Here is an 18,923-nt window from a genome sequence, read left to right as displayed (position 1 = left end):
GCGGAGCGGACTGCCCGCACGCAGCGCGAGCCCAGCGCACCGTCCCCCCGCGCGGCGCCCCCGCTGCCGCGAGCGCCAGGCGCCGGGGGCGGGCGGGCAGCAGCGCCGGGCGCATTGGCAGCGCCGCAACCCCCGCTGCCCCGCCCCGGCACAAGCGCGGCGAAGCCCCCCCGGCCCGACCCCCGGCGCCGGCAGCTGCGGCCGCTCCTCCCCGGGGCCGGCCGGCGCGCTCCTACCCGCGGACACACCGGGAATGTGGAGCAGCCGGAGCCACTGCCCCCCGCTGGGCCGGGACCGCGGGCTCCCCCTCCCGGCCCCGCCGCCCGCCTGCAGCTGAGCGGGACGGCACCGGGGCGCGAGGGGGCAGCGCCGGGGCCGGGGCCGGGGGCCGGTCCCGCCGCTGCCGCGCCCGAGGCGCTGCCGCCGGGAGCTTCGGGCTCAGGCTGGTGCTAGAGGCCCGGAATTCCGGCGGCTCCGCGCTGGCAGCGCTGCCCGGCGCGTAACGCTGCAGGTCAGACCTGAACCTCGGCGTGGGGCTGCAGCCGGGAAGCGGCGTGCGCGGAAACCCCGCATAGCCTCCGCAGCCGCGCAGAAAGCGCGCACGGTCCGGCGCGTCGCTGGGAGCCGCCGCCGCGGCTCCCGAAGAAGGGCCAGGGGCCGGGGGCGACTCGTTGCGCGCAGCCAGGCTCGCCCCTGCAGCCGCCCCGCAGGAACTGGGACATGGCGCAAAGAAGAGCGGGCCGCCTGCTTGGAAACTGCTCCGCCGGGCAGCAGCCAGTGGGTGATACACGTGTCAGCAAGAACCGCTGGAACAGGAAGCAGCAGTTTCTTCCAGCTGTGATATGCATACCCTTTGTCAGCGAGAACACGGAGAGAACACCAATGCGACACCCGTTGCCGTGTCAAAGCTTAATTTATTGCAACACTGCTACAAGTCTGACAAGGGAATCCAGCTGGCAGCTGCTGCACATCTGTCACCTCCAGAAAGCACCCCCGCTTCCAACGTATGTCCACCAGCAGACGGAGGTCTAGGAAGAGAAGGGAATACTGAGTACGTATCAGTGCTTGTATATGTTTCCCTTGGCAGCATACTATAACATACGCTTCCAACGGCAGACTATAACCTGATCACCCGAGGCCTACCCTGCCTGGGCAGGGGTACAACAGAACACACAAGGAAAACCACATCCCACCCTGGTCCCGTTAACAGGACTATCAGTAAAAACATCTTATTACAGAAGTTGCTACTTATTTTAAAATACCTTATTACAAAACATCTTATTACAAAAGTTACTACTTTTTTAAAAATATCTTGTTACAAACCATCTTATTACAGAAGTTACTACTGGTTAAGAAATATCTTATTACAGAAGCTGTAATTAAAGGTTTCGCCTCAGTTCATCTTACTGCCCGGTGCTCTCTTAGCACATCCTGGCCACAGCTGGGAGCTACACAAGCCGAGGTGGTCCTGACAACTTCTCTGCTCCCTTCTCGTGCGTTTTGCTCAGGTCTGGCTCGTATGAACATGCATGAAGCCATTATATTGATAGTTTAGGTGCTCTTCCACATGGATTTCCTTAACACCACAAACAGAGGATGTGCCCCCTTTATCCTTTAAACAGTATTTTAACATAAACACAAATGTATAGCTATTAAAAACTTAAGATCTGCTATCAACGTAAGTACAATCTTCCTCTAAAAGTTTAAAAAATATTTTCAAGACATAATTAAAACAGAGTACTAGAACAATAAATAACAACAATAATAATAAAGAACTTATCATTACAGATACCATTAGCATCAAAAGAAAATTATTAAACCAGAAGAATTCCCCAGGAATGTAAAAGATCAGCAGCTGTGACATACATACACTTGCTGGTGAAACAGAGAGCTGGTTCAGGAAGGAAGAACATTTCCTGGTTAATCACTTAGAAAATTAGCTCATCTTTCCTTTAGCTGCTCTCCTGAAATCTCTGACCCATTCAGACCCAGAATCTTGCGACTTTCCAATGCTTTTGTTTCATACACGACCCCAGTAAAGGGCCACAGTATGACTTCAAGCAAAGACAGCGAGAACACCAACCACCGTCTATGCTGAGCATACTGTAGCTCCCAACAACATTAAATAAATAAATAAATAGTTAAATAGATTCCTAATAGACCACTAAAAACAATTTGCTTCCCAGTAAGGATTTCTCAAGAAAGTTTTTAAGGTTTCCTGTTTACAAAAAGTTCAGACTTTCCGTATCTAAAGAATACAAACAGCTAAGTAATTACTTCATATTAATTACCCTGACCACTAGGTGCTTTATAACTTGACAGGTAGAAAATGTAATGAAAGAGGCCTACTAAACAATACCCTACCAAGTTGGAAAGAAAGCAAAAAATAGTGGTGTGTGGAGGGGGGGTTTGGTTGGTTGTATTTGGGGTTTTTTTTGCTTTCTTTTGGGTTTTTTTTCGGGGGGGGTGTGTGTTTTGGGGGATTTTTTGGTTTGGGTTTTTTTTAAACACAGCTGAAATGATCCAAAGTGGCTGTAGTGTGCAAAGCTCCACTGCTGCTGGGGTCTGACAGGGGAATCCAGCTGGCAGCTGCTGCACATTTGTCACCCACTTCTCACTCACTTGTTTCGTCCTCCAGAAAGCACCCCGCTTCCAAGGTACATCCACCAGCAGACGGAGATCTAGGAAGAAAAGGGAATACTGAGTACGTATCAGTGCTTGTATATGTTTCACTTGGCAGCATACAGAGCAATTGCATTTCTATCAGGTACTGTAAAATATGCTTTCAAAGGCACACTATAACCTGATCACCTGAGGCCTACTGTTTAAAGAAATAGGAATTCTTCCAATTTTTCAAAAATTTAAATATAAAACCCCAACAAAGCAGATTATAAGAAAAGTGCTCCCATTCTTCAGTATGTATTATTTAGACATGCCTTCGCTACCATGGATACCAAAAGTCAAACATTAATTACTATGAATCCTTGGCAGTATCTACAGAAAGGCCTGATCTGCTTGTGCCATATCCCTTTGTTTACCCAGAAAAGGCACAATTGCCTCAAAGCACAACACAGCCAGTGCCAGGATCCTAGAGAAAACTCATAGCATCACAGAGAGGACAAACAAGAGGCTCCTTTTTTGACAAATACCTCAATCAACAGCAAAACAGAGATACTTCCAATGTGCGGCCAGATCTTGCAGGTCAAGAAAGCAAACAAGTACCCTGATAAAGTCACAACAGCGCTACCACTGCAAACATCACCCACAAGAAATGTAACCTCTAAACAGACACATTCACATTTTCCAGCCTCTGTTCTTTCTCTGTACTACAAAGTTCCTGCCCAACAGGCATCACTTTTGCACTTTCTGACATCTGCCTCCTACCAAAGCAGACTCTGTTGGGAACGCATCTTGAAAATACATAGGGATAGAGAAATGAAGGGGTTTGTAACAATGCACCTCAATTATGTCAAGTTAAGACACAGGGTATAACATCCACTCATCCCAAATAGCAGACTGCCAGGACAGGCAATTTGAAATTCCTTCAATGAATATATAATGACGTCAAGGTAATGGCAACTGAGCTGGAGCAAGAAGCTGCTGCTTGGACTCCCGAGAGCAACTTCGCTTTGGGCTTCACACATATGTTCAAGAGTTCAGGGCCAGGCTTGTCCCCACATTAACTTTTAACACCTTTGTAGGAAGAGATCTCACTGTGACCTGCTAGGAAAACTAAATGAACAGTAACAATATTTTTGGCTGGAAGGTGCAGGCAACAGTTCAAGGGAACAGATGATAGCATGGGAGACCTTGCCTGAATGAAGATTTCCCCTTAGGAATTGCACCTAGAAATCTATTTACCTTGGAGGGAATGAGAGAGAACGCATAGTGACACAAGTGTAGTGGCATGGGAGTGGGTGGCAAATGTCTAGGGCACCTTGCAGCATGATAGGGATGGATTCACCTGAGTCAGTAGCACCTCAGTATTATGTCTGCATTCTTGCAGGGAAAAAAAGAAAAAAAGTCAGAGAGAGTCATCAGATTATTTTAAGGACTAGACGACTCACAGAAAATATATGGTCAGCCATCGAGAAAGAAAGTTTTTTTCCTTAATGTCTCAGCATCAGCTTAAATGCTTCAATCCAGAAGTAACAAATTCCACCTGCTCCATTCTGAGATCCCTATTTCCAGAAAGAAGGGCTGCAAACAAAAGTTCCTCCCATCAGAATCTGGTCCTTCTCCCGTGCTCTTTTAGAAGAGGAAGCACAAGCCACAGATATTAGGTCCACTACAGCTATGTTCACTAGCTGAGTGTACCTGTGGAGCACAATACAGAGGAGATGGGGAAGGAGACTCAAAGTATTTACAGAGTTCCTCTCAATCATTTGTGAAGTCCAAAAGGACTCCTGTTGCAAGTGTGTAAGCTGCCAACAAAAGCTGACAGATTTATTGCAAAAATCCCATTTTAACAGACGAGCTCAGCTAGAAAGTAGTGGGAAAAGCAGATGCATCATCAGCACCTTCGAATCTATGTCCTAAGAGCGAGCTTGGGGCTCAAAAAAAGCAGCCCCTGAAAGGTGAACTATTCCTTGCACCTCCATGTGATAAACATGGCAGGAGCTAGAGCACCATACCCATTGCCTCTCAAGAAAAAGAGTGGGAAGGGAACAGATGACACAGCCTGTAATCATTTGCAATGATGTATCTTAGTGCTGAGTTAAGTTCTGCACCCTCTGCAGCTTACTCTGGCTCCCGGGAGGACTCAGAAATAGTTGTTGTTCTCCTGCTGCTACCAAAGAAAACTGGGTCCCTCTGCCAGATTGTCAGGCACAAAGCAAATTAGTGCATAAGGAGTAAAGATATGGTTAAAGTGAACACTTGCATCCAAAACAAAGGAAGAGGAGGGTTCTTCACCCACTGTGTAGTTAATCTGCATTAATGACATTAACTTACAAAAAACACGCTGGATGCTAAATGTTTGCACAGCTTCAAAAAGTGACTCTAAAAATCAATTAAGAAAAGGTTACTGGGGCCTTTTCTGCTTAATGGTACAGAAATGCCAAAGATACTGTTGGAGACAGGACAACGAACTAGAGACACCTTTCATCTTGATTTTGCTGGGCAGAATGTTCTTAAAACTGGTAAACTAGAATTTAGCTGAGAAGGTTGGTTAAATACATTGTTTTTCCATTTGAAGGAAGCAGATAACCTATTTCAGTGATTTATGGTGCTGCAGAGATGGGCTGGCAGCTATGGAGGGAAACCCCGGGGACGGTGTTTTAGTGAAAGGATGCTTGTCTTTTCTTGCTACAGAATAGCTGTGAAATGCAAAGAAGTCCAGTCCAGCTCTTCAGAGGGAAGCAATGCCTTCTCCACAAAGGCGGGTTTGATTCTTGGTACGTTTTTACAGTTTAACACCTTGGGGTTGGGCTCAGAGCTGCTCCCAGTCACTGAAGTGACTTTTCCTTCCCTCTTCATTATGTACCACATTATATTGGCTCTCACTGTGTGGCATCTAGAACTCGGTGTCACCACGTAACAAAGAAAAGTGAACATGTCAACAGCCTACTGAAACAGATGGAACAAAAGCCTTTTCCACAGCAGGGTATAATGTATCAAAGTGCAGGCTCAGAAAACTTGTAAAGGAGTGCCCAAAGGAAAACAGGAAAACAGACAGACTCCATCACACTCAGAGGGTAAGTTGCCAAGAAACACCTGGAAATCATCGTGATGCATTTTAGCGCAGAAAGATTAAGAAAGAAGTTTCCAAAGTCTCACAGAGGACAGGAGGTGCTGACAGACAAAGGTGTAGTCAGAGCCTCAGAAGTCAGCTTGCACTTGAGCCTGCCTGCTTCAGGCTTACAGCTGACGCGCAGCCGACAGGCTATGCCAGCTTGGAGGCTTCTATCATGCACCCAACTGATTTTGGGCTAGCTTGAGCCTGATCACGTTTGGCTCAGGTATGCTGCTATCTCTACCTTTTACACGCACACCAAGCCTAAAAGGTACAACAGTGGAAATGCAGACCTGGATGACCGTCACATTTCCCAGAGAGTAGACTATGTCAATTGTTGCTAATTAGCGTTAGCATAACAGTGTTTCATCCCTGTGGAACAATCCCATGGGAATGCTTTCCAGCATGTTCCTGTACATAACTTTACAACTGGCATGGTAAGCAAATGTTTTGCTTCAGATATGAAAGCTGAGAGGTTTGCTAATGATCCGTGATACCAGGAAGTAATTGAACAAGAACTCTGGATTCTGTGTTTTAAACAAAAGCTTGTCTTCTTTCAAGGTGGCATCCGACATTTTTTCTGACCTTCCTGACAGAAAGACTTTATTCCTTACTTAAATATTTGAAACTGATGGGCATTATGAGCTGAACTATTAACTAGCATCATGATCTGGAATCTAGAAACTATCCTTTGAAGTGAGCAACAGCTCTTCAAACTCTACCATCAGCTCTTTGATGAACAGCTGTGAGGGAAACAGCTTCTTAGAGAATTGCAGGCTGAACCAAATTCTCCTCTAGAATGGATCCCAAGTACTTTTTGTGTCCTCTTACGTCTCTCTAATCTGTGGACATTTAGGTTTTTCCTTCAGTTACTAGATTTGTGAAGTTTTTAGCCTCAGATACTCTGCTGCTTGTTTTTCTCGTGTTTCAGGACATGTATCAGACTGGTACAATGTATTTAGTGATCTGAGACAAAGAGTTCAGACTTCTACACTGACTTCATCAGTTTGGTGGGATGTTTTTTTTCCCCTGGAACTTCCATAGTTACCTCATTACTCAGTGTTTCCTTCACAGCACTGCCACCCTCCAGCAAACACATCTATGGACTTAATCTCGACACTGTGACATCCAGGTTTCTGACACAACTCCCAGAACTTCAAGTTTTATTTACTTACATAATTTATACCCTTTCCCACATCAGAGTAATTAGCATAAGTGTATCTATAGAAGTGTGTTGGTAAGTACACTAAGAGGTTGTACAAGTATAATATTTTAAATGAAGGAACAATGAGGTACTTACACGGCAGACAACAACTAAATTCTTCTACTCTCCCCTTTCTGTAATAGCTAGTTTCAGAGTAGCTGTCTCCATAATCTCTGAGAAAACGTAGAATCTTTCTTACCGAGGGAGTTGCCTGTGTCTGAACCGCGTCTTTTCCTGGAGAAAGATTTTACAGATGAATCTGTCTGTTCTACAGATTCGTTCACAGGCTCAGTTCCTGAGGTGAATTGTCTCTCTTCTGTCTCTGATGTACTGGATTCACTTTTATCACTAGTATTCTCCTTAAAAAAACACAACACAACAACAAAAGAAATAAACCCAAAGATCATTCAATGTTACCTTGTAATAAAAATGGTTTAGTTCAGATCACTTGTCACGGAAGAGAGAGATGTATTCTAGCGTGGGTAAAACCAGGGGGAAATGACACAGATCTTTACTATTAAAGGGAACCTGTGGATAACTGACTAGCTGAAAAGGGTCACATAGACATAGTCCAGCTGGCTGGACAAAAATGCGCATCGCTCTCAGCTTATCTGAAGTAAAGCAAAATACACTGTCTTTGGCTGTCCTTGTTACACAATAACAGGAAGATTTTGGTGGGAAAAGAATGTTGCAGGTGGGAACAGATAACTACAGAAGAGAAACAAGGGGCGGGCTTCGTATTTAGGCAACTAACCAATAATGAGCTTAACTTTTGTAATATGTATGAGCTAATTATAAGAAGGCATAAAAGGTGACTGTAAGGTACAATAAACGAAGTCTGCTGATCACTCATATTGAGTGACTGTGTCTTCCCTCCGTCGCGACAGGAACCCTCTTTTACTGCTGCAAACACTGCTCATCCTATGTTATTTTCATGGGTTGAGCCCTTCCAAGGAAGCTTTATGTGGTGCTGTTTTGAGAACTGATGTAGTAGGATACATGGAAATGCTGACTGCAACAAGGCTTCTCCCTGGTGAGTTAGACGGTATCTAGATAAAGGCTAGATAAGTAACTTCTCCAAAGCCCTTGCAGACTCTGGGACAGCACCAGAGCCTTGGGCTCTAGGCACTGCCATATGGCCAAAATTGTTAAGTTACTGACTTGTAAAAATGCGGGGATTTTGTTTGGGCTTTTTGGGAAGGAGCACATCTCTTAGTGGCAGGGATCGATGGTGTAGGCCTGACCAACAGCATTGGCCTGGCTTGGATCTTGGAAAATTCTTAAGAGATTCATTGTCTTTAATCTCAAGGTTCACCTCAAATTCACTGAAGGAGAGGATAAAATCACTTTGGAAGGACCTACAGAAGATGTGTCTGTGGCTCAGGAACAGATTGAAGTCATGGTCAAGGATCTGGTGAGCTGGAGTTACTAGATCCAGTAAGAAACTGGGGGAAGAAGGGGCAACAGAGCAGAGGTGATGAGGTGTTTATCACATCCATATGATGTCTTGACATGCTTAATCGAACTTGCAGAAGACAAATTGTGTGGCAGGTGGATGACACCCCTTGGTTATGAAACTCATCCATAGCATTCTTGAAAAGTCAGCATTCAATTTTTTGATGCAGAGAAGGAAGGATTCTCTTTGTTATAGCTGGAGAGGCATATAAGTAAGTCTTTTCAATGTTTCATGAGCACAATGTTCTCTTCTCAAACCAGAGGAATGCTTGTGCTCTGCTTAATAGCAGGAGAAGTGCTTGTAGCTGACTGCTGGTGAGTCAGTGCCAATACTGGCAGTAGGCAGTTACTTAGGGCACGAGACAGAAGCAGTGGCCTACCCTACCTGGCCCTATACAATTCTTTTTAGATCAACCGGATGGATTACGCAGAAATCACCAATTCCACCGACACCTCGTTGGCAAGAATGGAGCTAACAGTAAGTGGAGTGCCTTTCTAATCCTTCCCATGCTCAGACTCTCCGTGTTTAGTAGATCGTATCAGGGGCTCTGTAGCTCATCCAGTGTGCTGTCTCCATCACATTTCCTCTGCTTTTCTGGAGTGGTGGTGGTACAAGGAGAGAAATGGGCTGTGAGGCCTTGCAATGGCTTTAATGTGTGAAAGTATCTTGGGAGCTTGAACAGTAGTGGAATTACTTTGACATGTCCTGGAGGAAATTTTTTTATTATTATTTTTTTTTAAAGTTTGCTCTGTGTGAATTACATTTTAGCAGCCAGTTGTGGGTGGTGGAAATCTGCTTGGTGAGCTTCTCCCTGTAGAGGAATGAAGGCAGTGGGTTGATTAACAGTGATAACATGCAGCTGTGGCCTTGCCTCAGAGGCAGTGGGTTGGTTGACATGGATGATGTGTAGGTGTAGCTGGTTCCCACTAAGTGGTTAAATAGCCCTGTAGATGGTGGGGTGGTGGTCTGGCTTTTGGAGGAAGGAGATACAGCACAGACTGTAGAATATGACCTTACTGCAGTCTACTAGTTTGATTGTGCTGCAACATCTTCCTCAACAAAGAATCTGGGATAGAAATGAATGATTATCTTCTGCTCTAAATGTGATACTGTTTGGGGAAGAAATGTGCCTTGTTCTGACAAGTGAACAGTTGGCTCTGCAGATGCCACAGTATTTACTTGTGCAGGTTCTTGTGTGGCACAGATCTGCTCTCACTGAACTCCAGGGTGACGAGTCAATTTCTCCTGTCTCAACCCTACCCCCCTGAGCCATTCTCAGAGGTGGGTTTACTTCTTAAACAGCCTCTAAGCAGTGATAAATCAAGGTGCCTTGCTTCCAAGTCCTTGCCTAGCAGACTGCGTCACCACAGTCCTTGCCTTGAAGTTAACAGGATTAAGGACCTCTACAAGGTGTATGTGTGTATTCCCCCAGACAATGAGAAGAGCAACCTGATCAGAATTGAAGGAGACCCACAGGGGGTCCAACAGGCCAAGAAAGAGCTGCTGGAACTTGCTTCCCATATGGTAAGTGAGTAGGATGTGATGTTTGGGAGACTGCAAGGTTTGGGCTCTTGTGTTCCCTTGTAACCTTCTGGTGCAAGTGTGTGCCCCTTGCCCACTGAGCACTTGGATCTCATAAGTGCAAGTTCCTCTTCACATATGTCTTCCTCTGTTCCCTCGAGTAGCCCTTCTCTGTCAACCTAGAGTGAATTTTTTCTAGAGAAAAGAGGGACAGTGCTGGCAAGTAAACTGTCAGGCAGAAAGATGGTAATTAAAAGTATATGGCTCTCCTGCTGAACACTCAATGTGAACTCTGTTCTCATCAGGAAAATAAACACACCAAAGACCTAATTGTTGAGCAGAAATTCCACCAGACCATCATTGGGCAGAAGGGTGAGCGGATCTGGGAGAAATTCCCAGAGGGAAGGCTTTTTAGGAGACGAGGAATCCAGGGGGGGGTATTTTCTACACAGGTAGTAGGCCTATCATCAATGAAGTTGTAACTTTAGTGGGTCTGTAGCTCAAGTGTCTGAGAAGGTAGTTCTTTTAGCCAGAAGCCGCTAACACGGTTACCCTTTTCTGAATGGGAAAACGGGATGTGTAGGATCCCCCCCAACCTTTGCATGTGTCTGACACAAGGGTTCTTGCATTTGCTTGAGTTGACTATAAATGACCACCTCCTGCAGGTTATCATCAGCTTCCCAGACCCTGCACAGAAGAATGATATTGTCCAACTTAGAGGTCCCAAAAATGAGGTGAAGTGCACAGAGTACATGCACAAGATGGTGGCAGACCTGGTAAGGAGGTCTTCTGTCTGATGTTCCCTCCTACATGCCTGAATAACCCTGGGGTAAAGCAGAGCTGTACTGGCTTGGGTAGAGCTAAAACACCTCAAGAGGAGGGAGCTGTCGACACTGTTTTGGCTGAATGGAGGCAGGAGGGTAATACCTGTTATTTGAAGGCTATAGGGGAACGTACTTGCCTTTGCTTACTCTTACAAGTCTCTTGTATAGAGAACTTCCTTGGGTCTAAGCCTATTGTCAAAAGCTTGTATCAGAGTTCCTGCAGTCGGGCCTCACTTGCCACGACAGTGTAATCTTCAGTTCTCCCTTCCTTTCTCCCTTAGGTTGAAACAGCTTTTCTATTTCTGTCCCCATCTGCAAACAGTTCCACAAGAACATCATAGGGAAAGGAGGTGCCAACATCAAGAAGGTGAGACATCTTTCCTAACTCAAGTGCTCATGATGATCACTGCCTGCAGCAGAATCCCACTGGATGCTCTCTCCTGCTCATTGGTGATGTCAAATATGGCCTGCAAGGGCTTTTTTCTGACATGGGACACTTCTGAGATGATTTTTTTTTCCTTTGTGGCAGATCTGTAAAGAAAGCAACACCAAAGTTGATCTCCCAGCAAAGAACAGCAACCGAGACAATTGTTATCACAGGCAAGACAGCAAACTGTGACGCTGCTTGCCACAGGGTTCTTGCCATCCAGGAGCTGGTAAGTGAAGCAACTGGCCTTTTGCAGTTGAAGGACTTGAAAATGTTGCTAGAAGACACAGATATAGATGTGGTTGTAATGGGTGAGGGCAGGGAGGAGACAAATGTGTCAGTCTGTTCTTGACTCGTAAACCTAAGTTTGTGACTGCTCCTGTCAGGAGTAGCCAGTCTCAAAGCCCTCTGCTCAGGCATTTCTTCCAGATCTATAAAGCTCCTAGCAAGGTGGACGTTAGAGGGTAAGCAGAGTGGGTGCAAACACATTTCTACAGCTTAAGAGGCTGGTACTGTCCTCTCTTAGGCCAACAGCACAGAGGTGGAGGTCTCTATTCCCTCCAAACTGCACAGTTCCCTCATTGGTGCCAAAGGCCACTTCATCCGCTCCATCGTGGAGGAGCATGGTGAAGTCCACATCCACTTCCCCACCAAGGGCTCTGGCAGTGACACCGTGACCATCAGGAGCCTAGCCCAGGGTGTGGAGAAAGCCAAGAAACAGCTGCTGCACCTGTGAAAGAGAACAAGGTCTTAATAAATAAATAAATGGCAATGAATCAGGATGAGTTTGGTACAATGGTCTGTGTTGAGAAAGGAGTGTACTCTGAATAATTAGAAAAGATAATGTGGGCACCTGAAGGACAGGAGGAGACCATCAAGTCAGGAAATTGTTGAACAAAGAAAATGGAAAGGTCTATTCCACCTAGATCCCACCTATTATGAATGGAATGATTGGGTGCCCAAATCAAGTGAATATGTATGTAAAGATGTTGTGTAACCTCTCACGAAAACTGTATAAAATACCTAACTTTTCATTGGAAGCTTGGGAGCTAGTTTGGCCGGTGCGGATCGGCTAGCTCCCCAACGTTGCATGAAATAAATACCTTTGCTGCTTAAAGACAAAATTGGTCTGTGAGCAGTTACTCTGTGCCATTTTGGCATCAATGTGGTGAGCCAGGCAGGAGAACTCTCTGCCGGTGCTGGAATCCAGGGGTCTGGGGGCCCTCTGGGCCCTTGACTGGATCTGCTGTTGGTGAGACTCCCCTACCGCTCTGCTTCTCACACAAGTGGACAAGGACTTCTGCACAACATGAAAGGTATTTATATTTATTCTTTGTTTTGAATATTTGATTGTCTTAAGATCTGGGAAGCTAAAAACTTCCTTTAGGGTGTCTTAAGATTTGGGAAATTCCTAGAACATAACAACTGACATAGCGCTCTGTGTCTTGTTTGTTTGTGTTGTCTTGTTACATGTTCAAAATTAGTTATGAATCTTGTGTAAAAAACAAAAACAAAAACAAACAACAACAAAAAATAATCTGGCAATTCTAGGTGAGGATAGCTGAAAGCTTAACACGCTGCTTAGGGCCAGAAAAACTTAGAACTTGGTTTTTGGCAATTGTTCATTGAAATACATACTTTGTGTGCCAGCACAAGCTGTCAGCATTCCTAGAGTTGTATGTAAGTGCATGGTACCTGGTAACATACTGCCTGTGTGACTGAGGGCTGCCCAGAGAGAGTGATGTGTGTGAGACGCAGTTTAACTGTGAAGCGAGTGGGGAGTCCCAATCTGTGTTTCAGTGTTCCCTGTGAGGGGGCCGGCCAGAGACAGATGAAGCGATTGAAAAATCAAGGTATGAAGTGGTGGAATGCAATATTAGATATTAGAATACGGAACTGTGGACCAAACATTAGAACGAATATCATTTGGGAAAAGCACGAACATGGGGGCCTAGGTCAGTAAAGGGGAGTCAGAGGTCTTGGGAATACAGCCTATTAAACCCTGTTCCACAGGCAGTAACATTCCATTTGAAAATCCTTTCTTGCTGTGGCAGGCTGCTTGTGTAAGGCTTTTATTGTCTGCTGAGGGTGCTGGAGTAAATGAAGAGAACCAGTCTTTTGGGTGGGAGTGCTGAGGCAAGGCACTTTGTAAAGTGTTCCCCAAAGCAAGGACAACCAAGTCATGCCTCGTCCTGGCTTTGTGGCTTTAGCAGTGCTTTCTGGCTCTTATCGTTGCAGGTGCTGTTTTCTTGTCTGAAGCCCTGGGGCTCCTGTGTAGCCACCACACCCCAGCCTGCAGATGATGTCCTCAATAAAATGATCGTTCCTCTCTTCTGACTGTCTGCCATGTGACAATTGGGGACTAGGCAGATATTGTTTGGTGGTGTGTCCTAGGGGAGGACTTTGGGATCATCCCTTGGCCCAGACTTCTTGCCAGTGGGCATCACAGCTGAGCTCAGGTGCTTTACGACTCACACTGCAGCACAGTCACGCAGGGAGGTAGGGGCTGCATCGCACCTCTGGAGGTGTCACTGTCCTCTCAGCTCCTGCTCAGATTCTGGCTAAGACACAACTCGTGCTGAGGCTTGATGGATGCTCCATCGGGGAACAGCGCCATTAGCTCAGAGCCAGGGCAACACGCAGGCAGACACGGTGTTGCCGCTGCCCATCACCTGCAGCTTGCTATCCCCTGCGGCCGTCATCCCTGCACACTGACTGCCGGGCAGTTTCTCCAGACCCCCACACTCAGTGCAATGGTATAAACCAAACTGCCATGCTGGCCACTACAAATATGTCTGCTCACCCAAAAAGCTTTTCCAGCAGCTCCAACAGCAGCTGGATTGCTTGAGGCTTTTGTGCATCCCAATGTGACATGGGAGACGCCTGTGCCCTGATGGAGGACAAAGGATGAGCACTCTCACCATCAACCAGCTAACTATTTTGTTCATAAGCTCTTGTGGTTTAGGTGGGGCTGCCAGCTGTGCACCACACAGCTGCTTGCTCCCTCCCTCCCCAGGGGGATGGCAGGGAGAACTGGGAGGCTCAAAGGGAGAAAACTCGTAGGCTGAGACCAAGGCTTTGATGTGTGCAGGTGAAGGTGCTGGTGGAGTTTGTGATTGAAAACTGCGGGGACATCTTTGGGGAGGAGGTGGCCGGCCTCCCCCCTCCATCAGCCGAGGAGGTGCCAGTACCTATGGACAGATGCACAGGTATGAGGAGGGGCTGAGGGTTTTCAAAATCTGGGGCTTCTGGTCCTATTCCTTATTGTGCTGCTGGTGGATTTTGGTTTAGGTGTTGTCCGCTTCCACGAAGTCACTTTGCTGCATGTACTTTTGTGTTCCAGAAGTGCGTTTGGCAGATCAAAGGAGCCATGTAGCTGAAGGAAACACAGAGCCCCAGGCAAAAGACTTCTTGGACACAGCACAGTCTCTGTTCCTCCTCTACAAAGAAGCAGGGGCAGATATAGTGGTGAAATCAGAAATAGTAGAGGGATGTCAGGCCAACAAACAATGTGACGTTTCTCATGTATGACAGTAGTTTCTGATAGGTCCAAGTAGCTGCTGTGCCTTTTTCTGTCATTAGATCACTTGCCTGTTTGACTTTTCTCACCCTGTACTGATAGAGAAGAAAAAACAGAAAGGTTGTTTCTCAGATGCATTGGGAATGTGCTTAATCAATCTAAATACTTACAAGAAGTCCAATACAAAACAGCAGATTTAAAAATAAAAGGCTCATGCCCCAGAATGGGATAATGCTGCTCAAAGGATAACAGCAGAACCGTGTCCCAGGAAGGCAGAAGAAACCCCAGCAGAAAGAAGCTGGCAAGGCTTTTCTTGCCCTCCTTTCCCCGTGTTTCTCTGAGGTCTGTCCTACCCTCCAAGGCCCCTCCAGTTTGTGGTGCCCCAGCCCGCAAGGGGCAGTCCATCATCCCAATTTGTCAGAGCTCCTGAAGCCTATCTTACAACTGTGCAAAATGTGGATAATGCAAAACAACCAAAGGGATCTTATTTGAGGAGCTAAGGTAGCAATTTGGAAAACAGTAGCTTACTACTCTAGGTGTCTTGCCACCTGTCAACTTCAATTTTTCTGGTTCAGGTGCTTGTACCTTTGCCTCCAACCACCCCCGAGAGCACAGCAGACTCCTCGGTAGACCCCGAATAGCTGATGAGCCTTTCAGAGGAAAGAAGGTAAAATGAGCTCCCTTTGTTTAAAATAAGAACTGATTCCAGTTGATCATGGTTTTACCCATCTAATAACACTGTGGAATATCAAGGTTTGCAGGGTCTTTCATTTCAGGAAAATGAAAAGCAAAGAAACAGAAAGAAAAAACAGGCTTCTGGAAAAGAGGCTGAAAGCATACCAGAAGAGAAAAGGAGAGAAAAAAAGCTTTTGGAGATCAACCGCTGAAAAAATTCAGGAAGGTCAAGAAGCCCAGGTGTGTACCAGACACTGCTGTCCATCCTTCAAAACTCTGAACGCTGCACTAAGTGCATGAACTATATTTAGTGTGCACAAAGATGGCCCCAGATAAGAAGCAGACACCTGGCGTTTGGAAAAAAATGCACGTCAGCAGGAAAATGCCATTCCCAATGTTGCAGGTTTTGTTTTACACTTATTGAAGTACTGTTTGCTCAAGGGTAAGCAGACACCTCGCCCCAAGAGCCTCAATCCTTAGCTATTCACCTAGCTACCGAAATAAAGAGGCAAAGTAAGTCCCACTGTTTTGTCTGTGTTGGCAATCCTCACGCTGCCCTGTATCATCTGAATCCCAAATATGCAGCAACGTTGTTCCAGGTCACTACATACACCTTAGATGCTGGTACTTTTTGAAAAGGCCACATTTCACCTGAGGTAATTTGGTGGGGGGTGGGGGTGGTGTTTGTAGTGGTGGTGTGTGTATTGGGATGGACACTTTTTAGTTTCTTACTTCTTCTTTCCTTACCAGTAACAAAGGTATCTTTCTCAAGATCTTGAGAAATGTCCTGAAAATAAGTTTTCATTACTTTTTTGTATATAGATGATTAGTTTTTTAATGTACGCTATTTCACTGTTGCTAAAAGTACTATATTCTGCTTCACATGGCTTGTTTCAGTGACAGCCTTGTACCGTAAATTCATATCGTGTACCTCCTTTTTCTTAGGATCCACAAGCTGCGATGCCAGCAGTTTGTAGTCAGGTTTCAGCACAGGCTATCTGCCCTGGCTGAAACCCGACAGGATAACAAACGGTGATTTCTTCAGGCAGCTTCCTTATGCAGATGTCCTAGGAACCACTTTGCAAGAGAAACCCAGAGAGGGTGCTTCAGGGAAACTGCAGGCACATCCAAAGCACGGAACTAACGAGCAGGACATGCACAGGAGAGTCCGTGTTTAGTAGCCACCTTATAGCTTGAAGTGAGCGATTTTTATTTGCTTTCCAAATCCATTTTCCTCCTGCCTAATCCAATTGGAAGAGTGAGTTCCACCGCATTTTTTGTGATGTACTAAATATATTCTTTTTTAAAATCAGGTGTCACCTTCTTGGCTTTGCTTCATGGTATGTGATGTCCCCTTTTTCTATGTACAAGTAACTTCGTTGATGGTTCTATTCAGCTGAAAGGTAACTGCCATGGAGGCTGTATGAGAGGGGCAGGGCCAGGCACAGGCCGGGGCATTTATCCGTTCTGAGCCCCTCGACTCCTGCTGTGCATATCTGACAGCCCTGCCTCGCTCACAGCCACTGTCCCAGAGGAAACAAAGCACAGGAGAGAAAGTTCTCTGTCGGCTCAGGGGAAGCACACATGCAGGGGTGCAGCACCCTCGTGTTGTAGCCAAAGGGATAAACCAGCCTTGCTTAGCGCAACTCTCCATACAAAAAACTCCATGGCTGCAAGGATCTCAAGCCTCGCCTCTGAGCGCTTGATGGAGCTCCCTCCCAGGCAGCCTGAGATTCCCAACCGTCCTGACGTGGCACTTTCCCTCCCAGCAGCTCCCATGTCCATTGAGTGCCTTTTGCTTGCAACCAGCTGTAATGCTGGCATCAACTCTGCACTCCAGTTTTGGGCCTTTCTGAGTGTTGCTCACTAGAATAGCCCCGAGAGTGACCCCCATATGCCAGCTGCCCCCATTGTGTCCATAGGGATAGCAGTTTGCCTGTGGGCATGGCGGGATGGTGTTTCTTCCAGGAACCACATGGATGGCAGGGTGAGCCCTGCGGGGGCTTGCGCCAGCCGGGCCCGAAGCTGGGGAGGCGGATTCCCCACTCACAGGGACTGGGGGTGAGGGGAAGTGTTTTAGGGATGGACCGTGGGGGCCGGAGGGAGGGATTTTAGGGACAGAAGCCGAGGCAAGGCCTCATCCCTGGAGAGATGGCTCAGGCCCAGGGCAGGGCCCACAGGGCTCTTCTCTGGATGCCACGCAGTCGATTGCAAAGGACCAGGCCGCCCCATGCAGGGAGCAGGTGTGTGCCGGGGGGCCCTGCCTGGCTGCTCCCAGCCCAGCCCCAGCTGGGCCAGCCCTGCGCTGCAGCCCTGGGGCCGAGGCGCAAGGAGCCGGGCGTTGCTGAGGGTGCTGCACCCTGCCGGGCCCCGCCGCCAGCTGCCCTGGGCGTCCCCTCGCTCTCCCCAGCGCCGGCAGCACCACCACGGGGCTTGGCCCCTGCCCACAGCTGCCCTGACCCACATCTGCAGCTGTACGTGGTGCCCACGTTGCACAGCTGGGGTGGGGGTGGCAGGTCTCTGGTGGCAGCCTGGGACCGGGGGCAAAGCCAAGCCCATCCCTCGCTTGTGATCTCTGTTCCCAGGGAGAGCCAGTGCAGACGTGTGGTGCGCTGGAGAGGTGATGGCCAACTGTGCAGAGCAGCACCGAGACCCGCGTGACAGCAACGGCAGCCGGTGGCCACAGAGCAGCCCAGGGGAGCTGGTTCCCTCGACGGGCCCCAAAGCAGCCTTCCTCGGCCCCTGCTTTTGGTGACACGTGGAGCAGTGCAGGGATGTTTCTCAGGCTTCCAGGCCTGAGGAGGCTTTCCTCCTCAGGGGCACTGTTAGAAATCCTGCTCCCAGCATTAAAGCACCCCTCCCCGCCATGGATCCGGGGCTGTGTATCCAGCTCCCTGGAGCTGGGTACAGGTGCCCTGAGCGGTCTCTCAGGGAGGATGGGACCATCTGCCTGGTGGCTCTGACACAGAAATGATGAGCTGAAGCCCTGTGATTGTGGCTGGCCGGTTCAAAGCCTCCGAGAGCCTCAGCCTCTCTCCCCAGGAGCGTTTATCCCAGGCACTTTCTCAGGGTGTGAAGATGGATGCCGGTGTTGTCCTGGTGCCTCTATCTTGGTCTCACTTCAAGGTTGTGATGCCTGAGGTCAGGGACCACCTGAAGGCCCTGGCAGAGATCTCCAGGGACTTTGTGTTCCATTTCATGTTGCCTTAGGGCTACAATGTGCTGGGGTTTTGGGGCAACAGGGTTATGGTATGCCAGAGGTTAAGTGAGTAGTGTTAAAGCATGTTATCGTTGTGGACAGAATCTGGGTTTGTTGGCCCTGGGTTCCTGGGGTTGTGGTAGTGTGATCTTGTGTTCTGTGTGGTGTGGGGTTTTTTTTGTGGAGAGTGGCTTTTTTTCAGCTTTTTGGCCTTTGCAGGGTTTGGGTGGGTGCCTTTGGTTTTAGGATTTTGGGGTTTTAGGGTTTTTAGGGTTTCAGGTATTTAGGCTTAAGGGTGTTTAGGGTTTTTAGGGTTTAGGTTATTTAGGAGTTAAGGTTTTTAAAGTGTGTTAAGGGGTTAGG

At 47.4% G+C, this 18,923-nt stretch overlaps 1 pseudogene; it reads left to right on the top strand.

The window, feature by feature from the left end:
* Positions 1–7,836: 7,836 nt before the first annotated feature.
* LOC130151925 (vigilin-like) lies at positions 7,837–11,939 on the top strand (annotated as a pseudogene).
* Positions 11,940–18,923: the final 6,984 nt, after the last annotated feature.

This window comes from Falco biarmicus, chromosome 6, assembly GCF_023638135.1.
Source record: "Falco biarmicus isolate bFalBia1 chromosome 6, bFalBia1.pri, whole genome shotgun sequence".
In the NCBI taxonomy this organism is placed as follows: Eukaryota; Metazoa; Chordata; class Aves; order Falconiformes; family Falconidae; genus Falco; species Falco biarmicus.
This window is presented reverse-complemented; position numbering and strand designations above follow the sequence as displayed.